Source organism: Crotalus tigris, unplaced genomic scaffold (assembly GCF_016545835.1).
Source record: "Crotalus tigris isolate CLP2741 ecotype Arizona unplaced genomic scaffold, ASM1654583v1 scf7180000024359.8030256, whole genome shotgun sequence".
Lineage (NCBI taxonomy): Eukaryota > Metazoa > Chordata > Lepidosauria > Squamata > Viperidae > Crotalus > Crotalus tigris.
The window spans coordinates 3349652-3370936 of NW_024100528.1; the positions used below are offsets into that span (position 1 = coordinate 3349652).

Sequence of the window (21285 nt, forward strand, 5' to 3'; positions counted from 1 at the left end):
TTAAAAAAAGTTGTAAGTCAAAGTGTAATGTGAATTATTTTGCCAAGCATCTGAAAATATGTATGTGTTACACAATCTTATTCCTATGCAATAAGTACTTTGCTCAAAGCAACAATTACTTCAGTAACAGTGATGATAAAACAGCAGGTAAAATCTCACTAAAACCAGCAGTTCCACAAATGTCTGTGAAAATAGATCTGTCTCTACCCTTACTCAAATATTAAAACAAATACTTAGGATTTAAATAAGATCTACTTCTATGCACTGCTACATTTTAATTCAAGAACAGGGGGAAATTTGTGTTCCAGGCTCTTGTGGTGAGGAAAATGCATATATATAGTCCCATGTAGGGTAGAGAAAAATTAGAATATGCTTCCATATATAAACCAAAGTGATGGTTATCTCTGGATCTGATGGTTGTCTGTGAATAAAATTAGCTTTGCTTATCATCAAATGAGCTCATACTTATTTTTTAAGAATGAAAAGCTATAAAAATGAGTCATCTACTATATATGCATCATAGAGGTCTGGACCATTTGTTGATTAGTTTACCTTGACTTGACTTGGTTTCATCCTAACCATATTTTACAGAAAATGGAAAATGCCTGTTAATTCTATAATCTAATTATATAACTGTTCATAACAAACAAGTTAACTTCCAACAAGAAAAATATAAAGTGTGGAATGAAAGGGCAGTATTGAAGCTTGAGATTAGTGATAATATGATCCAGTAATTCCTCTTTACTTAAATTTGAATTCACATAACAAGATGGATTATATCCTTTTGTAAAACTTTTGAAAAATTTCAATAAAAAAAAAAAAAAAAGATGGATTATATCCTAGGATATTGAAGAGATAGCTGAAAGCTTATATATTATTCTTGAGTATGTTTGAAGAAGAGGTGAAGTGCCACATGACTAGAGGAGAACAAATGTTATTTCTTTTAAAAAAGGGGGAAAATGAAAATGAAACCATCTATACTGTACTTTAAGAAATATACTTTAAGCACTACACTTTAAAAGAATGTAGAGCAATTGGCAAAGTCTCAGAAAGGGACAATGAAATAATCAGGGTGCTAGAAATGAAGGTCTAAGAAAGAAAGATTGAAGGAGAAAAGATGACTGGAGGTAATATGACAGCACTTTTTAAAATTACCAAAAGAAGATTATATTAAAAAAAGATCAAGACCTGTTTTCTGTCATTCTAGAGTACAGGACACTGAGTAATAGACTGACTACAGGAAAACAGATTCTGAATGATAGAAAAAACTTCCTAACAGAAAGATCAGATGTCCAAAGAGTAAAATCTTCCATTACTTCTAGGTCTCTTCTCACTGAAAGTTCTGCAGTCTGATCCAAGAAGGCATTAAACAGGTGTTCCACTTAACTTACTGGTTTATAATGCATAGTGACAATATCATTGTTATTTCCCCTTCCTTGTATTTATAACCTTGGGACATAGTCTTTCCTGCATAGTCTTTATATGCTCATTATTTGATGCCCCCACTTCTTGTGCATTTTTTATTTATTATTAAAATTTCTATGCTATTCCATTCCAGATATGCTCTAAGTGGCTAAAAGCAGCTATCATACCCTGTCCCATTCACTGTAGTCAGCATCATGCTACTTTCTGGACTTTCTTCTCTTTCTCTCAGAGAATTCTATCTGAAGCTTTTCTAAATCAGATTGGCAAATTGCCTTCCAAACACATTCTTCTCAGTTCTTGTGAGGTGCCACTCATCTCTTGCAAGGATCCCTTACAGCAGAAATGCACCCCATTGTAAAACAACAAAAACAACAACAAACTGTTCCCATTGGCACTATTCATGTAGCCAATTATTTGCTACAGCATTCTTCCTCTTTTCCTGGGTTATGTAATTCAACTGGAAAAAGTAAAAAAAAAAAATCTTATCTATGCTCTCAGCCTATCTCTTCTCCTCCTTCATAGTGTCTTGTAGTGTCTTCAGTGCTATGCCATTTCTTTCCACATGAATCAGCAGAATCAGGTAATTGTCAGTGGCCTTAAAAAGTCATGGGATTCTTTCTTTCATGTCCCAGACGTGAGCCCCAAAGAAGTAATAATCTTCTCTTGACAGGTTATCAGACCAACTGCTCTATCACACATTTTAACAGATAAATACCTTAAATGTAGTAAAAATCAGAAACATAATGAAACAGATGATACTATCAAAGCAAAAGGACTTAGGGAAGATGACAATTGATTCAAAAAGCTTGGAGGAATAACTGGCTTTGCTCCTTATCTAAAGAGAATAGATTTTTTTTGAATCCCCTGAGGAACTTCAAAGTCTGGACAACATAATACAAAAAATTCTATCTTTAGGTCCCAACTGCTTGTACTTTTAAACATAAAATCTATCTGATGCTGGACACAAAAATGATATAGAAAGAGAAGACAGTCATTTAGTATCCATTCTGCTTATTAAATCCATTGATAAATTGACCAATTTAGGATAGAAATTCAATATTTAATGACAGCACTCAACTCATCCGTGTTATAACATGGACAGAGAACAATAAAGTTATATAATAAGAGTAGTTGTCTTGATTTATATAGATGCAAATGTAAATATATGTACTGATATAAATATTCAGTCTGAATAAAGGCTTTCTAGTGACTTTTTGTGACAACAAAAATAAATGGAATAGAATATTGTACACAGACTTGATTGAAACTGCTCCTCACTCCTCCGCATGGGACTTGTTGGATATGCCTAGAGAAGACATGGCTAGCCTAAAATGCCTAGACCAGAAAGAGATAATAAAACAGCATATGCGTCCCCTAGGAAATGTTTATTTTTCACTCCATGTAAGAGGCAAAGTTCCCAGGTCAACATGCACTGCCAAACATGGCTCCCCTGGAGAATATTGCGCGGTGTTTTCTAAAGAAAAGAAAACAAACAAAACAAAAATGAAAATAAAAATCTGCAGCTTTCAAAATGTTCAGAACAGTCAGGGTCTCGTGGGTTTTTGGGTATTTCCATTTCAGTTTCCAAAATGCTGTAACAATTCTTATTTGTGCTTCAGCCAGGAGTGATTGAGAAAGCCTCAGTTCAGAGAGGAAGAAGGAAAGTAGCTGTTCTCAAAACTAGGATGAGAATTTGCTACATGGTGCCTAAAGATAAGGAGCAGGCAGAGATGCTAGAGAGTCCAGTGCAGAAGCTTTCCAAAAGGTTTCAGTTGGTGAAATGTGAGGAACAACAAAGAGAATAATACTGGGGAAGAATAAAGTAATGGATCTGTTTGTTTTCAGTGTTATTAATGATACAACCCCCCCCCCCCAAACTACATATCATTTTGGTGGTGTAAACAGCTACTATATCAGATATTTTGATCATCATCATCATCATCATCATCATCATCATCATCATCATCATCTTGTTCTCCATTTCCCACAACTGAGTGATTACCCTTAAGTAAAAAAAGGTTCTCACTGGTGCCAATGCAACTTTCTTCTAATCACTCTCCCAGGGTGAGGATTTTTGTCAGCATTATGCGTGAGGAGTGAAATGTTCTTTCAGCATGCTGTGGACTTAATAAAAATCACTTCCCATGGTTGATCTTAAAATATTCTGCTTGGCTGTGAGACTCCATTATTTCAAAGATATTATGAAGAAAACAAGTTGCAGAAGAAAGCAATAATCTGGGGTCTGTTGATTTCTGGAGGATCTCTTCATGTTGTAAAATTAGGTCCTCATGTTTTCTGCAGAACAAAACTGAACAAAATGCTACTTCACATAGGTAAATCTTTTGCACATTTCCCCAGAGCTGTCTGCAGGAGAGATGAAAGCACTAGAGTGACAGCACAGTGCAAGCTCTGCTCTTTGGTATATGTGGTATTACTGTGGATGAAATAAGATATTTGGTATTGGCAATAGTGTGGAACTCAGAAGTTCACAAGCCATTCAGAGAAGATGTGTATATGTGTGTGCATTCTATCATAAACATAAATGCATACAAGCAAATAGAATTTGTACAATGAAGAGCAAATATTAGATAATGACTGAATGGATTACTAGAATGTGTAAGTGGTTATGAATAATGAATATCCTTCAGTTTAAAGCCAGGAGCCTACTCTGTCATTTAAAGTTTCAGTTCAGAAGTGTTCAGGAAGCTCTATTCAATCTCTTCAAAATAAAATGTAACATTAAAAATTAAGATATTTTTTAGGAGCCATTAGGGCCCATAAGTAAATAAAGGCCCCATTGCTTGTATGAGCCATTTGTTTTTGGCACTCTTTTACTTCAGATGACATGAGAATAGATTCTAGCCTGGCTCATTTGCAAATTAAAGGTAATGTGGAAATCTTAACTCTTTGGAAAAATGTTCTTAAAGTATCCCTTCAGTGCCTTTTGACTAGCAATCTTGTCAAAATTACTTATTACTTGTATGGGGATAAGAAGTTATATAGCTCATAATTTTCGGGTATTACTGCAAATTAAATGTCATATCTGCCATCCTTTCTGTCTCAGAACAGAAAATTAAATTCTGTACATGTCAAGTCAGTAGTTAGGCCAACTAACTGCTCAGTAAAGATATAGCTCATATTCCAAAAAGAAACTCCTGTAAAAATAAATCCTCCATTGATTGCTGTAAAATTACATGAACTGCAAAGGCAACTTGTTTTGGCCAATCTTTAATATTAAGTTAATATTATTTTAATGGTGATATAATTTACAGTTTTAGTATTAACACGGAGATTTCCAGAATTTAAGGAACATGTGTATTTGATATTGTGCTAAAAACCTCTACTTGCCCTTCATCTTGCATATTTAAGGCTAAATTCCAACTTTGTGTAGCTTGCAGTTAAAACTTCTGCCTAAATGATGAAACCTTCATCAACCCAAATGATGAAAATCTTGCTTTTAATTGGTGGATCCCTCAACAAAGCAGGGATCTAGTCTCTGTCTAGACTTATTTGGAAGCAATATATTTGCTTGTGTACTGACCCTACCTTTATTGGTCATGTGACATCTATTTGTCCTGTACTTCCTATCTTCTAGCTCAGAGGTCCCCAACCCCCGGTCCATGGACCAGTACCGGTCCACAGCATGACAGCAACCAGTCTGCAAAAACAAGCAAAACCCCATTTGCGAGATTCAAGCAGCACACAAAACTACACACTGTCCAGTCGGTGGAAAAACCACTCTGCATGGAACTGGTCCCTGGTGTCCAAAAGGTTGGGGACCTCTGTTCTAGCTTGCTCCAGAAAGCCAATTTCAAACTGCTTGGGATGAGAACTCCCCAGGTATTGAGTAGGCCGGTTTTGTTCTCTAATATCCTCAGTAGATTGCAATGTGGTAGGGTTCAACTTTTGACTCATTGGCCTTATGCATGTGAATGTTCTACTAACCATTTATAGAGGTTATATTCTCATATCAGCTCTATTTCAATAGAAGATGATATAAGATTTCCTGGCCTGGAAATCATGTTTTGCCTTATTTCCCACAGAAGACTTCTCATGAGAGCATTTTAAGGTGCATGAAGAAGTAATCTTCAGAAGATGAATATCTGCTTAACATCAACTTGCCAGGCAGACCTGCTTTGGGCAACCTTATTTATCTGGCTGGTGGGCTCTGCAGCCCCATGGCCATTTTGACTGTGGCTGTGAGAGAGGCCAAACATTTTACTTGCATAGCTTATTTATTTTTATTTTTGGGGAGACTGGGTATGGGAACACCAATCTTGTGAAAGAATGAATGCAGCTCTTCCAGAAGGTTGATATTGCTACTGATGAACAAAAATAAGTTAAAGAAGGACTTGTAAAGCTTTCTCTTGAGTAAAATGTATTAATTACTGTTGCTGTCAGGAAAAAAACTCCTTCCCCCCATCTTTTTTTTTTCTGAGACTATTCTGTTGTGGGAATGCAATTATCATTTGCTAGACGTTTTTTCAACCATCTCAGGCTGGCTCTTAGAAGAACCATCTCTATTCTTTTCTCCATTTTCTTTGGACTAGGTATTGTCCATGAGGGGAATTCAATCTCTTGTCTCCCATGTTTTCCATGAGACAAGGGATTAGTATTCTCAAAATAACAAATACACAAATAGATAAATAATAAAATCAGGGCATTGGGACTCATCTTTATCCTGCCATGTATTCAGGAGAGTAACCGGTAGCTGTTTTTCCCACCAGCAGATGATACTGAGTAGGAGAGGAAACAATAGCAAGGAACATACCTATGAAGCCTTTTCTGTGAAAAGTAGTAATATTACCTAGCCTCATTGTGAGGTGTGGAGAAGGTAAACTTTTTATATTAATGTACTCGAAGGCAGGAGTAATGCATAGGAGTATGACTGTGAGGAGGGGGAGTTTAACACAATACCTTGAATTAGCTGATTAATATGCATTATCTTCATCTGAATAATCAAGGATAGCTTTCTCCTTCTATTCTAAAGTATAGATCAGAAATATGTGAAATAATGTAACAGTGAAAGCTTTTCTATATGAGCCTTAATAGTAAAATACTAACATCTGGCTCTCAGCTATGATAAGTCTGTCTGGCATACACTTGATTAAAAACTCTGAATTTCCCTCTGCGCTAGTTTGTTTGAATGGCAAGAACAAAAGAATATCTGTTTTATCAAGTAGCACCATTAATAAATTGACTAAACAATATATTTCAGATAAGTAATAAAACAAAATGGTGCAGTACTTCCTTAGTCAACTGGAGTTCTGGACTTTCCATGCCTACTGAAAGAACAGGTGACCACCATGGCTAGTAAAATCTTTGCACTATCTTGTGCACCATTTGTGCCTGCTTATTGTCCATGCTCATAGTGACTTGTGCCTTAATTATCCTCCATTTGGATTACTGTAATACTGTATACTCTCTACATGGAATATCCCTGGAAAAACTATTGGAAGCCATAGAAGGTCCAGAGTGTAGTGGCATGAGTAGTTTTAGCATCTCTTGCTATGCCCATATAAAATTCCTGCTCCAAAGGTTACCCTATAGAGCAGTGGTGGCGAACCTATGGCATGCGTGCCAGAGGCGGCACTGAGAGCCCTCTCTGTGGGCACACATGCCATGCCTCAGAGATGGCAACCGTCCCTCTTCAACCAATCACCTGCTAACTCGCTGAGGTCTCATGTGGCTGCATGCATCCCAGCACAGCTGGTTTATCTCCCCGCGTCCCATCCTCCTGGCTTCACATGCTCTCCTTTTCCCAGGCGTGACCCACTGCATTGCCTTTTCAGCTGTCAGCTGTCCGTCCAGCTCAGAGGCGGCTTCTCTGAACTGCTGGCGGTGGGCTGCGGAGCCCCAGAGTGTGCTGGTCAAGGGGCTGGCAGGCTGTGGCTGCTGACAGACACTGTCACCCCCATATGCTTGATGGCCTCTATGTGCAGGGGCCGATGGTGTCAGGCAGCAGCCGCCCCAGCCCCTGCCTCACCTTGTCCTACGACAATGGCACCCCTGTCCTGCCTTGCCTTGCCTCACCTCACCCTGCAGGACAAGTCTCCTGCCCAATATCCCACCTGCCAGAGACCTCCTGGATCTCCCCCAACCCTGTCCAGCCCTCACATGCGTCCCTCCCCGAGAGCAACATCAAGGTGACCACGCCCACCTTGGCCACATCCACCAAATCTGCCATGACCATCACAGCCATGCTCATCCAGTGGGCCACGCCCACCTGGCACCCGGTGATAAATAAGTGGGTTTTTGGTTGCAACTTGGTCTCTAAAAGGTTCGCCATCACTGCTATAGAGGCTCTCAGTAGACTTCTGGATGTGATTCAAAGTGCTGATGGTCATCCATACAGCCCTGCATTGCATAGGATCAGGAAACTCATGTTCACCCCCATCAAATCCATAATATGGTGTCAACTTCTCCCAGGATTAGGGCCTTCTTTGTGGCAGCACCTACCTTGTAGAACAGCATTGTCCAGATTCAGACAGCCCTAGCCCTTTAGCTTTTTGCAAGGCTGTTTCTCCAAGTGTTTGGGCCAGTTAGATAAGCTTTGCTGTTGATATCGTTTTATAATTGGAAGGTATCATTTACTTTGGCCTCATTGGGATATTGTTTTAACTGTTGGGTTTTTAATCTTTTAAAACCAAGGGTCATTGTGTGAGATATACAGCCATCTTTAAACAAATAAATAGCCAGTGACCTTTGTGTTCAGAATTGTTTAATTTCTTGGAAATTATCAGACTAGTCATTTTGTACACATCTCTGTCTGTAAATACGTTGCAATACTGGCATTGTTTTTTTATTTTGAATTCTAAATATTTCCTAGGATCAAATTTTCCTTGTTGTACTTCCTAATCCCTAGGCTTATTCTTATCAATGATTTAATTTACATGTTGTTCTCAGTGTATGGCCATTCATTCAGCAACCATTCAAAATTATAACCATGCTCAACAAATGATGGTTAGGATTTGTCCTCAGAATTCTGGCTATTCCAGCACCTCTACAGTCATAGGATCAAGATCTGGGTGCTTGGCAATCCAGAAAGTTAATGGGGAAACTGGCAGTGAAGGTTGCAAATGTTTGGGGCAAGTCTTCCTTACCTGTGTTTCCTCCTCCAGCCCCCCTGTATGTGCATCCCATAAGCCATTTGGCATCGCCACATGCCTATGCTTGCACTCTAGCACCCCTTTCCTATTGTGGCCTCAGTCCCATGCACCCCCAGACTAGCATGGTCTCTCTTGGAGACCCTTCTGTATCGTCCATGACCCTTTGAATTGACTTGAAAATAAAGGGTGTGCACTTTTCAGAAACTTCACAGGGATGGATGGATGGTTGGGACCAAGAAGCACAGGGCTGATGAAGGGTTTCTGTTTCCCAAACTTTTTTACATGGGCATAAATGCTTATTTACAGAAAGGAGCAGTTCCATCATTCTGATGCATTGCAGGAGGTGGTTTACCCCTTACTCAAGAGACCATTAATTTCTGCCCAGTCTCCAACCATCCCTTTTTGGGGAAAGTTGTTTAAACAGTGATAGGGAATTATCTGGACCTTTTGCATTAAAGTTCAGGCTGGGGTATAACAATGAGATGGCATTGATCACACTTCTGAATAACTTCTATCAGGACTAGGATGGAAGTGATTTCTTAGTGGCTTTAAATATCAATAGGATCCTTCTGGGATGACTGAGGGGGTTGAAAATGTAAGATACAGTTCTTCAGCAGTTCTCCTCTTTCTTCCAACATTGGTTCCAGTTGGTGTAGTGGGGTGAGAGGTCCTGTGGTCCACTCAACTTTCAGCTTGCTAACAGACAAATGAAGCTGCTGGGTGAGTTCCTCCACCAGCATGGGGCAAACTATCATCAGTATGCCAATGATATTCAGTTGCACAATACTTCTCCAGGCCATTCAAATTATACTGTGGATACATTTTTTTCCCAATGCCTGGAGGATGTAGAAGAACTGGGTTCAAATATGACAAAACTGAGTGGTTATAGGTTTAGGGTTCCCCACATATAATGATTTGCATTTTTAACTATAGCTCGGGTTACCTCTACTCTCCCCCAGTCAGAACTGTAGTACAATCTGGGATGTTCCTGGTTCATGGCTCCTGTTCCAAGAGCATGTCACACACATGACCAGTAAGGCCTTTGAATCAATATATCTTGTGCACCAGTTGTACCATTTCTTAGATATGGGAGTCATTGCTCGTGTTTACTTATGCTTTAGTCAACTACCAACTGGATTATTGGAACACACTGTACATGGGTCTCTATGCCTTTAAGAGCATTCAAAAACTGCATCTTGTTCAGAATGTAATGGCATGGGCAGTAGAGGCCTCATTGCATTATTCTATATAGTTAATGATTCCTTTTTCTGCTTCATTAAAATCACAATATAATGTAATTTGGAGAGGCTCTAGGAAAAATGCCTAATGTTTTTTTATCCTAGCTTTAAGGAAATACACATTTTCTCAAATGATTGTGCTACATTTTATCTTTAGCCAATTCCATAGTAAACCTGAAGTTAGGGCTAAACATATTTGTCTAGCATCAGATTGTACAGATCCACCAGTTGCAGGCCTTAAGCCAAAAAAATCAGAATGCAAACATGAACTGTTATTGGCTGTAAGCAAATTCTCTGGCTGGGACTTTTGATTTCTTGGAAACATTGATTAGTGTAAGTGAGGGTCGATAGAGCTTTCCATGTTTGTATTTTAATGTTAATCAATCACATTTTATTAAAAATTTAGAAAGGTAAGGTGGGATACAAATTCTTGGAGAATCTTTTCTTTTGTATAATGAAACTTGGAGAAATTATTTATTTCCAAAAACATAGTTTATTGACATCAAAATAATGTGATTGTATTATTGTTTTACTTGCACAATTTGGAATACCAGTAATATTTACTTATTATGATAATTAGTAAAAGGGCTTGCAGCCAGGGAAGGCTTCCAGATTGCAAAGAGTTGGCTTTCCATTTTCACATAGTTGCATTTGTGCAAAAATAGTTAGCAAACATTGCACATATTGTCTTTTGTTCGAATGATAAACTATATTTAGTATTTTTCATATTGCTATTCATTTGCATATATGATCAAGGTACATATTTCAAATTCAGTCTTACAGAAAACAGAAATGGCTATTTAATAAATGGAGGTCTCGAACAGATCACCTGTACTGTCTCCAACCGCAGTGCATAACCAAGGAAGCAAGATAGAGTTTTATTAATCAGTTTTAATGCAGGAAGAAGGGAACAGATAAGACAATCTTGGAAATTAAATAAGAAAAATAAGAAATCCTCATTCATTAGTGAGAACATTAAAGTAAAATATCTGTGAATTGCTTGGATGTCTTTCTCCTAGATTTCTTAACTTATAAATTGAGGCCTCACTTAAGATACAAAACTGATATGTCCAGCTGTTCTTTATTTGCCACAGTTTAGCAACTCCCTTTTCTTTCCCATATTCTGATAATTCCCTTATAGCATCCACTTGCTCCAGCCACCTCATATTCTCAGATAAAGAGCCAGGTAACTTGTCTAAGTCAGGCTATCCAGAAAAAGAAGCGGACAATGAACTGTGTTTCCTCCGAGTCCAAGGAGGTAGAGAGAAGTCATCATCCTGCCCTTAAGTCTATAAGTAAATCTAGCAAATTGAGAGGCTTTGGTTTGTGAGAATATCATAAATGAAACAAATTGATTGAAATGTTGAACCACCAGGAAGAAAATAGGTTTGGAAAGGAATCAAAAGATGTGATAGACTAGAATGTAAGAAATTAGAGAGGGAGTCTTAGTTGAAAATCTTTAAGCAAATGATCCAAACACTCATAGGCATAGAAGTAGCTGCTCTTGGCAGAGGAGTGGATCTTCTTCCCTACCTCATAATAGGAAGGCCCTAAAGCAGGGGTGTCAAACTCGCAACATCATGTGATGTGTCACAACGTATCGTGACTTTTTTTTCCATTGCTGGCAATGCGATGGGTGCAGTTTCACCAGGACGCATCCAGGCTGTGGCCAGCAGTTTGACACCCCTGCCCTAAAGCTACTAAAATTCCAAAGTTAAGGGACCATATAGAATTCTTTCTTACTACAGTTGAGAGGTGGCAGCTACAGATTCATGACCTGTAAAGGAATGAGTTGCCTTTTGTTTCCAGACTTCAGCAAAGGGAAAAAATCCCCACAAAATATGGGCATTTGGGGAGCAAGTCTTGCAGAGATGTTGGCCAGGAAAAACACCCTGGTCAAAATGTAATGAAAAAAACAATGGAAGGCACAAGGAAAGTGTGGAAAAAAATTGAGGCAAAGCAATTGGAGCAGACCATTTGCAGCCAGGTTTGTGAGGTGTCAGGAAAGATGGCAGCAGACAAGCAAAGGTAAGGCAACAGAAGAGGAGTAAGGAAGAAGGAGGAAAAGCATGCATGTGCACAGGAGCTTACAAGAGTCTGAGAAGACATAATCCAAAGTCTGACAGTTCATAATCAGAAACTCAAAAGGTTTCAAAGGGAATAAAAGTTAGTGACTTGGTCAGGAACAGGCCAAGGCACCTAGAGCAAAAAACAAAAAAAACAAAACCACTCAAAGGCAGATGTCAGAGATATCTCCAGCAATGTAATGCAGTCCCTGCACAGTTTAAATCCTCTTCTTGCCAAGTATGCACAGCTGAAGTTTTCCAGGTTTATCTGTTGTCAATAATGAGGCACCAGGCTTGCTTACAGAATCAGTGTCTTGCTGCTTGCTCACAAGGTGTTTACTTTGAGGGGGTGCAGGATTCTCAGGCTGAAGGTATTTATCCTGCTTCTTGGCACCCATATTGGCTAAAGAAGCATCAGTGCTGGTTGAGGAGGGACCTTAGAAGATATCATTGTTTGATTCAGTGGCTGCTAAATCAGTGGCATCTGATCAGAACAACTGGCCAAAGCATTGTTACAATATCAACAGCAAGTGGGTATACAAATAAAATCTTGCGCAATTTCAGGAAACATAGTTGAAAGTAGCATGGACATGGTCTTGAAGACAATATGTAGTAACCATTAATAAGCACGAGTTTAACCTAAGAAAACAGTGCAAGAAAGAGATTCAAAATTGCCCCACTTTTATTGTCTTGGTATAATAAAATAAAGAGAAATGCTGTTTTGCTATATTATGTTATTATAGCTTATATCAGTGAAGCAGAATTTTAACATTTTTGTGTTTATTTTCTGATGTGGTCTATCTGATGTGGTCTATCTCAAACAATGTTTGGGACAAGGCTTGTGTCAGCCAGGGACAATACAACAAGCTGAAGCCCAAAGTTATTTGTGCTGTCATGGGAATTTACAAGAAAAATTTGAAGCAAAATCAGGATCAATTTGGGATGCATAAACTTAGTTTATGCAAGCTGGCTAGGTGAATTTCCTACAGATTGCAACAAGATGGTTTTTATTTGGAGTTTGCTGCAAGAAAAAGCATCCAAATGTGTTTGTTCCAGCGTACTACTGAATATGTGTTACTGATGTGTCTTTGAAAGAGTTGAGGCATGGAAGAATTAATAATAGCTTCTCTCCACCCTAACATACCTACGGTAAATTGTTAAGCATAATCCATCCATCATTTTTCTTAATATATTTTCTAAATGAGAGAACTTCATCTTCCTGAGGGTAGTGATAATACAGTACATAGTTCTTAATATATATATTTTTCTTTCTAGTGTTTCTCGCTTGATCTGACTTTTTCATATCAAGTGAGGATTGATCCATTGGTTGCAATAGGAAGTGACCGACTCTCTCATCTCACATCACAACCTGATGTTGTGAGATGAGAGAGTGATTACTTCAAAGTTAACCAGCTGGCTTTCATAATGCTGGAAACAGCTTATATTCTTAGATGTTATGGGGATGCTTAGAGAGCACGCTTTTACAGATGAGATAAATTGTGGAAGAGGAATAGCATTGCCTGAATAACTACATTAAGAAAAGCCAAGAACCCTTGCTGAAGGCAATCAAATATGGAAAATGCTTGAAAACAACAAAGGGGAAGGATGAACTTGAAAATTGATTTGCTAATTGGAAGAACAAGCCAATGCATCGTCAATATATAAAGCAAAGTTGATAAAAAAAACCCACAGGGAGTTGGTTAAGATCAGGAATGTTAAAGTAAATAAAGGCTTTATTTTAGCAACTCAGGTATAAGCTTTGTCAACTAAATGCATGAAGGTAAAAATTCAACAGGTAGTAAACAATAGTGAATGTTGCCGTTCTACTAAAAAGGATGAAATAATTGAAATACTGGGTCTAGCAGATTGAAGTTGAATGCTTATGGTGAAAGAAATCCATTGTTATACCAATCATGATTGGAGCCCTTTGAGCAATACCTAAAGGACTTTCTTGATATCTGCAAACATTCTATTTATCAGACCTGAACACTCTTATTTTACAAAAACAAAACAAAACAAAACAATCCCTCACCCTGCTTTAAACTGCCTCTATTCTACGATGCTACCTTAATAATTTTTAGGGACACATTAGATTTTTATACTTTAAAATTTTAATTATTTCTATATTTTGTATCATCTGTAAGTTTCCCAGAATCACATTACTGGTGAAAGAGTGGTATATAAATTTAATAAATACATTGAATGGAAGAAACATTTAAACTCTAAGGAATACTCTGTCACTGACCTCAGTGCGGATCTATTTTTCAAAAATTATTCTCATTCTGAATATTTGAATTTATCTGGAGATTTCACTCCATTTCTTATGGATTAAACAGAGACTTAGCTTGCTAGAAGCTCTAGGTATACTAAACACCAACTTATAATTATCAGAATATCTGCATCAAAAACAACACTATTGCTTTTTACATTATCACACTTTATAAGTAAATTTCTCACATTATATTCAACTAATATCCCTACCACTCAGGCAACAAATATAAGAGTAGATATTTTCCAAGACCATCTTCCACAAATGTGATAAAATTTATTGTGACCCATGAAAACTTGATAATAAATTACTTTAATTAGCATATTTATTTAAATTAGTTCAATTAAATATCTTAATTTTAATTCATTGTTGGCATTTTAATAATAAACTTGCTTTTGTGATAGAACAGTGCAAGTTAATGCTAAGTCTCTCTGGGGTTGCTGATTGGGTCTCAGTTCTTGGGAACAATCTAATTAGGCCGAATTGAACTACAAAGAGATTCTGAATTTTTGGAGAACCCTTGTCTGTCTGACTGTCCATGTATCTACCACTGTCTCTCTCCCCTCTTTTTCAATCCACCTGCCCATCCAATAAAATATTGGAAGCTAGTGTGGTAGAGTTTGCCCTTTTCTTTCTGTTCTGCTGGTGCTAAGGCTAGTCCTTTTAAATGGTAGAGACAAGGGTAAATGCTGCCTGTCCTAAGCAGTTAATATAGCCCATATTGGAGGGAAAATGCAGTCTTCCCTTTCTCCAAGCAGCAAATCTACTTTTAGGTAAAAATGTACTTAAGTCTCCACCATCACCTCCTGGTGTGAAAAGGAAAATAAGTTGCTGTTTCCCTGACTCTGTTGTGCTATTGGTTTGTCTGGGTATTTCTTAGTCCTTCCTTACTTTTGTTGGTCATTTTTTTCTCATAGTAGCCAATCTGTCCTGTCCAGAATTCAGATAGACTTTCCTTACTCAGCTGTCTTCCCCTGTGCCATTTTGCTTCTTTGCTCCTTTGGTAGAATGCAAGCATATTATAGAAGGGAGCCAGACTAGACAGTTGTCAAGCTTTAATGAATTACACTGCTGTATAACCCAACTGAAAAAGGGAAGAGTCTTTTCTCTGCAGAGTCTTTTCTCTGCCTGTCTCCTGTCATATAGTTCTTCTGACAGGCAAGGTTTATTAGCTTTTCCAACACTGCTCTCTCAGCAGCATTTTTTTTTCCACCTGCTCATATCCCTCAGCCGCCTGGCTCTCTCACAGCTTCTGATATCTTTGTGTTCCCTAGAGGCTTTGTTTAGCTAAAACAGCTTCCTCCAGAAACCACTTCCAGCAATTCCTTGCCCTTCCTCTCTCTGTGTTCGGTACAATGTTGCAGAAGGAAAAAAAGTTAGCTTTGCTTTGTGTCATCTTGCTTGTAAGTCATATCCTATAGCTACTGTGAAATATTTCAGGTAGATAAATGCGTAACTATTCTGATCTACAAAAGAGCATTTCATGTTTAGAAGATTATCCAAAAGCTGTGAGTCTCTGAATGGTTTAGAGGATTATACAATTCTCTTGAAAGTTAAGCAGCTGGATTTAAAGATAATAGAGTTAAAGTTAATGGAAATTGCATACTAAGGATTTCTGGGAGAAAAAAAACACACATCGTAAAATATGGAATAGAACTGAAGCCTCTTTTTATGCACTTAGTCTGACTCTCATTACACTATCAAACGGTGGTGTAGCTGCCAAAACCTAATATAATGATTTCTTATCACTTCGTAGAAATACAGAAAAAATGCTGACTAAGCTTAAACAATATGTCACTAACATTCCCACACAGAGAAACTTTAAAAAAAAAAAAAAACTCTTTCCAAATTTGGAAAAAGTCATGTGTGTTGTATGCCTTTTCCATATTTCATTATTACCATGTCCACTGCATTTCTCAGAGGCTCCCACTGAGGCTGCTGGCCATTCAAATGGCAGCTAATACATGATATTATTGATCATAAATTTCCCATAGTAGCCTTTTGGAGTTGAGGGTCTTCTCAATAAACTATTGTTTCATAGCTTCCTTTATTTGTTTCTTAGGTTTATATTCTGGTTTTTATTCAGTAACTAATATTGGTACACCTTATTTTTATTTTTTTTCACAGAGACAACACTGAGAGAATGACTGACCCAATACAGCTTTTGGACAGTCATGGACCCACTTGGGAAGGGGAATATTGAATATCATCCATGACAGGTAATAACTTGCAAATAGTTTAAAAATTTTGTGGGTCTGTTTCTCAAGAGGTGAGAAACTAATATTGTTATAATATAGGCATACATATTTTCTATTAGGGCTTAACAACACATTATCATTGGTGGTTCAGTATCTTCTGCTGCTCTAACTACTATCTCAAGGCATTTCTATTCTTCCTCAAATAAGATACTTTTAATAAAATAATTAAGCATGAATCACAAAAATCCCACAAGATCTCACTTGGAAATCTGGAAAATGCAAGCCACGGAAGAAACATGAACATGGCTTCAGGCAAATACTTTTGAAATTTCAGTAAAATCTCACATAAGACATTTTTAAAGTTTTATAAGAGAAATTTGCTGAGATCATGAATGTCATATGACAGTTTAGATAATTTTATAAGATTTCAGCAATTTCGTAAGTAAGAAATGTCTGGAGAAAGGAAATGTTTTACATTCTTTTCATGGGAATATTTGGAAGTTATCTTGTTAATTTTTTAAATATTAGTTTTTCCCCCTTTCTGAGAAAATTTATCTGACAACTTTTCTCAGAAATGCTAATCAACTCTATATTGAGAGTAGCAGAAAATTTGCATGACCTTTAGAAAAGTAAGAAAATAGCAATTAAATAAACATTACTGCTTGTTTGGTTCTTATAATCATTTGAATGTAAATTACAATTTACGCAAGTATTTTTATCTCTATTTTTTATATTTTGCTTTTGAAGGGCAATAGATAATACAAATAATAGGACGGTGTAAATCATTTGGAAGATCAAATTCCAACTTCAAGGTCCCTTCCAAGTCTGTTATTCTGTTATTCAGTTGCAGAAATAAAGTTGCTAGGTTAATATTAAAGAAACTCTTGTTAAATACTAATTATTTTTAACTTAGAGCAATGTTCAATATTGTACAAAAAGACTGATTGTAAGGTCAATAAATCTCATGTCCCTAAAAAACGATGCAGCAAAAATCAAATCAAATAAAACTTTTTCATTTGTGTGGCCTCTTTATACTCTTCATAACTCTGAAATTATCTCTTCAGAATATACACCATTAATACAGTACATCCATATTATATGGCTTACTTCCAAAAATATAGATATATTTTGAACTACTCTTCCTTGATGAAACAAGCACAAATGGATCATAATTTCAGCTTTGAGAACACAGATGCTTCTGAGCATTTGCAATATCCAGATTCATATTGTATTATGAGATGGTAACACTCACATCAAGTTTTCCCAAACAATTTGATGCACATAAAAGCAAATGCAATTCTATTCACTATGAAAATTTAATATATTATTTCCTAATAATAATGGTATTATATCCTTTGAATTTTTTTGCCAAGATGCAAATTCCCAATTGCAATTAGTAAAATGTTATAAATTAGTAAAATGGTATTTCTGAAATAACATTGACATAGGCAGCAAGTTGTCACTGACATTTAAGAAATGGTTAACAAAATCTTTTAGTTCTTCACACAAATAAGGTTCTGGGCTTATTTCCTGCTATTCTCCAGTTGAAAAAATGATTGGGTAGGACTTTATATGAAAACCTTTTTCTGTGATACTCCAGAGTAAACAGCACTGACTAGGTATATTGGAAGAGAGTATCAATTTACAACTATTTGTTTATAATATTTGAATATTTCAACTGTATACAAAGTGCCTATGTATACTTCTTAATATGCATCCCCCTCCAAAGCAAAGTATTGTCCCTTGCATCTGTTAAAATGGATAAATCTTCTGTCAGGTATAGAGTAGCTTGCTGGTTTATTTCCTACATGGAATATACTTGTGTTTTAGAGTTTTACAATTTAGTTTACTTTTACTAAATGGATAGGACATTTGAAAATGATAGGACAATTTCAATGCGTACAGCATATATGTGTGACTGATCTTCACAAACATCTGTATATACTACATGTTATTCTTTGGCTTCTGTATTTTGCTTCTGTTGTCTTATCTTTCTGGGGAATTAACACTGAAGAGGTTGAATTGAAACAGAATGAGAGTAGAAATCAGAGCTTTGTTTTTCTTCTTTATGTCTATGTATTACATGAGAAGCTGACTTTCCATCTGATACATGGGATTTAATTTACAGACTCAGATGAATTTACAGTTGGGTCGATATCTGGAACATAAGAACAACATTATTTCTTTCTAGCAGCTTATCACTACATAAAGTCACTCTAAGACTTTAATTTGCAAGCTGCTGGGGTTTGCTTACCTGTGGAGTTGCAGGATCCTATAGTCTTCTCAATTCAGCCCAATACTGCACAATCATAACTCTTGTTTCCATTCTTGGCAGCTTAAAGATGAGTGGACTTCAACTAGCTGGGCAATTCTGGGAGTTGAAGTCAACATATCCTAAAGTTTTCAAGATTGAGAAATACTGCTCTAGATGCTTACCTAATTGTGTCTTCAATAAATGCAGCTTTATTTGATAATTGCTTTAAAAGAAGATTAGTTCTGCTTGCTTGGCAAAAGACTAAAGAACAAGATTTTTTTTCCTCACATTCTTTTACTAGTTAGTTCTTAACTCAGTTATTCAGAAAGAAGTCAGCATTATTTGTAAGGTAATGAACTTTCAGACCTCTGCTTCTTAGCAAGTGCAATAAGAGACAAGTTTTCTTCTTCATCCTGAAGCTGCAAATTTAAATAGTGATCACCCTAACAGGTGTGCAAAGATTGATGGTCCCTTCTGACCTTCAAGGTAGAGAAGAAAGCTAAAGTGCTATGCCATGTACAACTAGATCATTCTATTTGTGTTTTGCTGAGGTTCACAGTGCCGTAATGCCTCTGGTTATTATTTTCTCCCATAGAAATCCTTGAATTGTGAACCCTGGACAGATGCAATGGGCAGCAGTACACACACCCTTGTGGCTGAGAATGCATGAATGCAGTTGCGGCTTTCACTTGCTTACTGCATATTGAAAGATTAGATTATCAGTATTTCACGATTACTTATTGACCAGTATTTGGTCCAAAGTCAATCTTTGTTCTGGTCCCAATTTCCTTTTCTTTATTTATACTCACTTTCTCTCTTGATATGACAATTTATTTTCTTGCCTCCAAGTGAAATCTAAGCATAAATGGCAATGTAAGTATTTAGCTGGGAGGATGAATTTAAGTGTCTCTTTCTCTCATTGGCTTTATGCTTGGAGATTATGAATTTACATCAGCCACCCACTATTTTGAAACCTGTCTTCCTCCCTGCTACATTATGAACATAGCAACAGAGCATGGAATTCATTGACCTAGCACTCTCAAACATAGCTACAGGTGGAATCATTTTGAACCATCTACCAGTGAAATGATACATCCAGTATAGAATGGAGCCTTGCTGTGATTCCTAGTGTAGTCTTAGGCCTGCCTCTTTAGATATGGTAAGATGATTCCAGTTTAAATACCTGTCAATTTTCTGCAAATGGCAAGTGAGACACTTGTTGCCATGGTGACCATTAAGAGTTCTGAATCAGATGTGAGGTTGCCATGGAAACTGCATCCCTGCTACTAGGAGATGGTATGGAGTTCTTTCTCTCAGTTTCCCCTCTATAAGCAGAGAAAAGTCCTAAAGCCCCATCCTGTTTCCTACTTGCCTCTGATTTCAACTGCAGTGACTAAGCTTTCAGGCTCTTTCATTATTCAGAGACTGGAAGCTTTTGTGACCCTGAAGAAACATTTTTTTACTTAATAGTATACACTGTATCTTAAACTTAGGTATCTCCTAACCAGATTTCATTAACATCTATTTTTTATTTATAATAAAAAATAAAATCAATAACACTTCATTTGTTGCACAAAATAACATTTGTTGCTTGTTATTCCATGTGTGACATTCCTGTATTTCAAAGACTTATTTAGTCCAACCTTCTGCTCAGTGAAGGACCTGTTAAATTGCATACAGATGGCCATCTGACTTCTGGTTAGGCACTATCTGTTAGGCCAGTGTTTCTCAACCTTGACAATTTTAAGGCATGTGGACTTCAACTCCCAGAATTCCACAGCCAGCAATGCTGGCTGTGGAATTCTGGGAGTTGAAGTCCACATGCCTTAAAATTGTCAAGGTTGAGAAACACTGTGTTAGGCACTTATTCCAAATATACCTCACTGAAGTTTCAACCCATTGGTTCTACTCTCTGGGGTGACAGAACAAGTCAGATCCCTGCTGTATATGGCTGTCTGAAGACTGGTGACCTGCCTGCTCTCAGTCTTCTCTTCTGCAGGTTAAACATATTCAGTCCCTTAACTGTTCCTCCCAGGAACTGGTTTCCTATTCCTTCACCATCTTACTCCAATGTAGCAAAGTCCTATTTGTCTCTTGTTCTAGACATAATACTACACGTGGACTTTGGTTTCTCATAGTCATATTTAACTATGATCAAGTCTATGATTTATTTGGAATATATAAACTGGGTTAATAAAGCAACCAAACAAATATGCTACTTGCTACTTTTAACAGACAACAAATTAAGTATGATTAAATTTGCATAATCTATTGTTTTACAATTTCACAAAGAACGTATTGCATATCTCTGGATAAACAATAGAGATTTATAAAGTTTTTAAAAGATTGTTTGAATGACAGGAGCTACGATTGAATCAGATCAGTCATCTTCAAATAATTTTGGAAAGATTCAAAGATGATTTAGAACTTCAGTGGACTTTCTGATTTTGCAGTCTTGAACATTTTAAGTGATATGACACATTCTTTAAGTAGTTGGCCAATTAAATGTATAAGGATGGGTGGTGGGGCAGTAATTTTTTATGTGTCCCTATTTTAATGTTATACGTTTACATAGGGTCATTTCTAGATAATTGTGATTCTTATATTGCCGATATTTTATCTGGTTTTCTTTCTTTTGTGTTATCTTCTAGTTTTCTTATATGCATACCTTTTTCATTATCCTTAACTCTCATTCTATTTGTCTGACATTTAATATAATCCTTTAT

The 21285-nt window shown here is 36.9% G+C and overlaps 2 long non-coding RNA genes across 2 annotated transcripts in view; one reads left to right on the forward strand and one right to left on the reverse strand.

The window, feature by feature from the left end:
- The first annotated feature begins 15230 nt into the window (after window positions 1-15230).
- LOC120300846 overlaps window positions 15231-21285 on the forward strand; it is a 32340-nt gene continuing 26285 nt past the window's right edge. Inside the window, exons 1-2 of the long non-coding RNA XR_005554756.1 lie at window positions 15231-15510; window positions 16235-16326. This is a non-coding gene — a long non-coding RNA (uncharacterized LOC120300846). The remainder of the gene's footprint in view (window positions 15511-16234; window positions 16327-21285) is intronic.
- On the reverse strand, window positions 18358-18784 carry LOC120300847. The gene is made up of 2 exons (XR_005554757.1): window positions 18560-18784; window positions 18358-18463 (listed from the first exon to the last, which is right to left on the reverse strand). It is a non-coding gene; the product is annotated as an uncharacterized LOC120300847 (long non-coding RNA).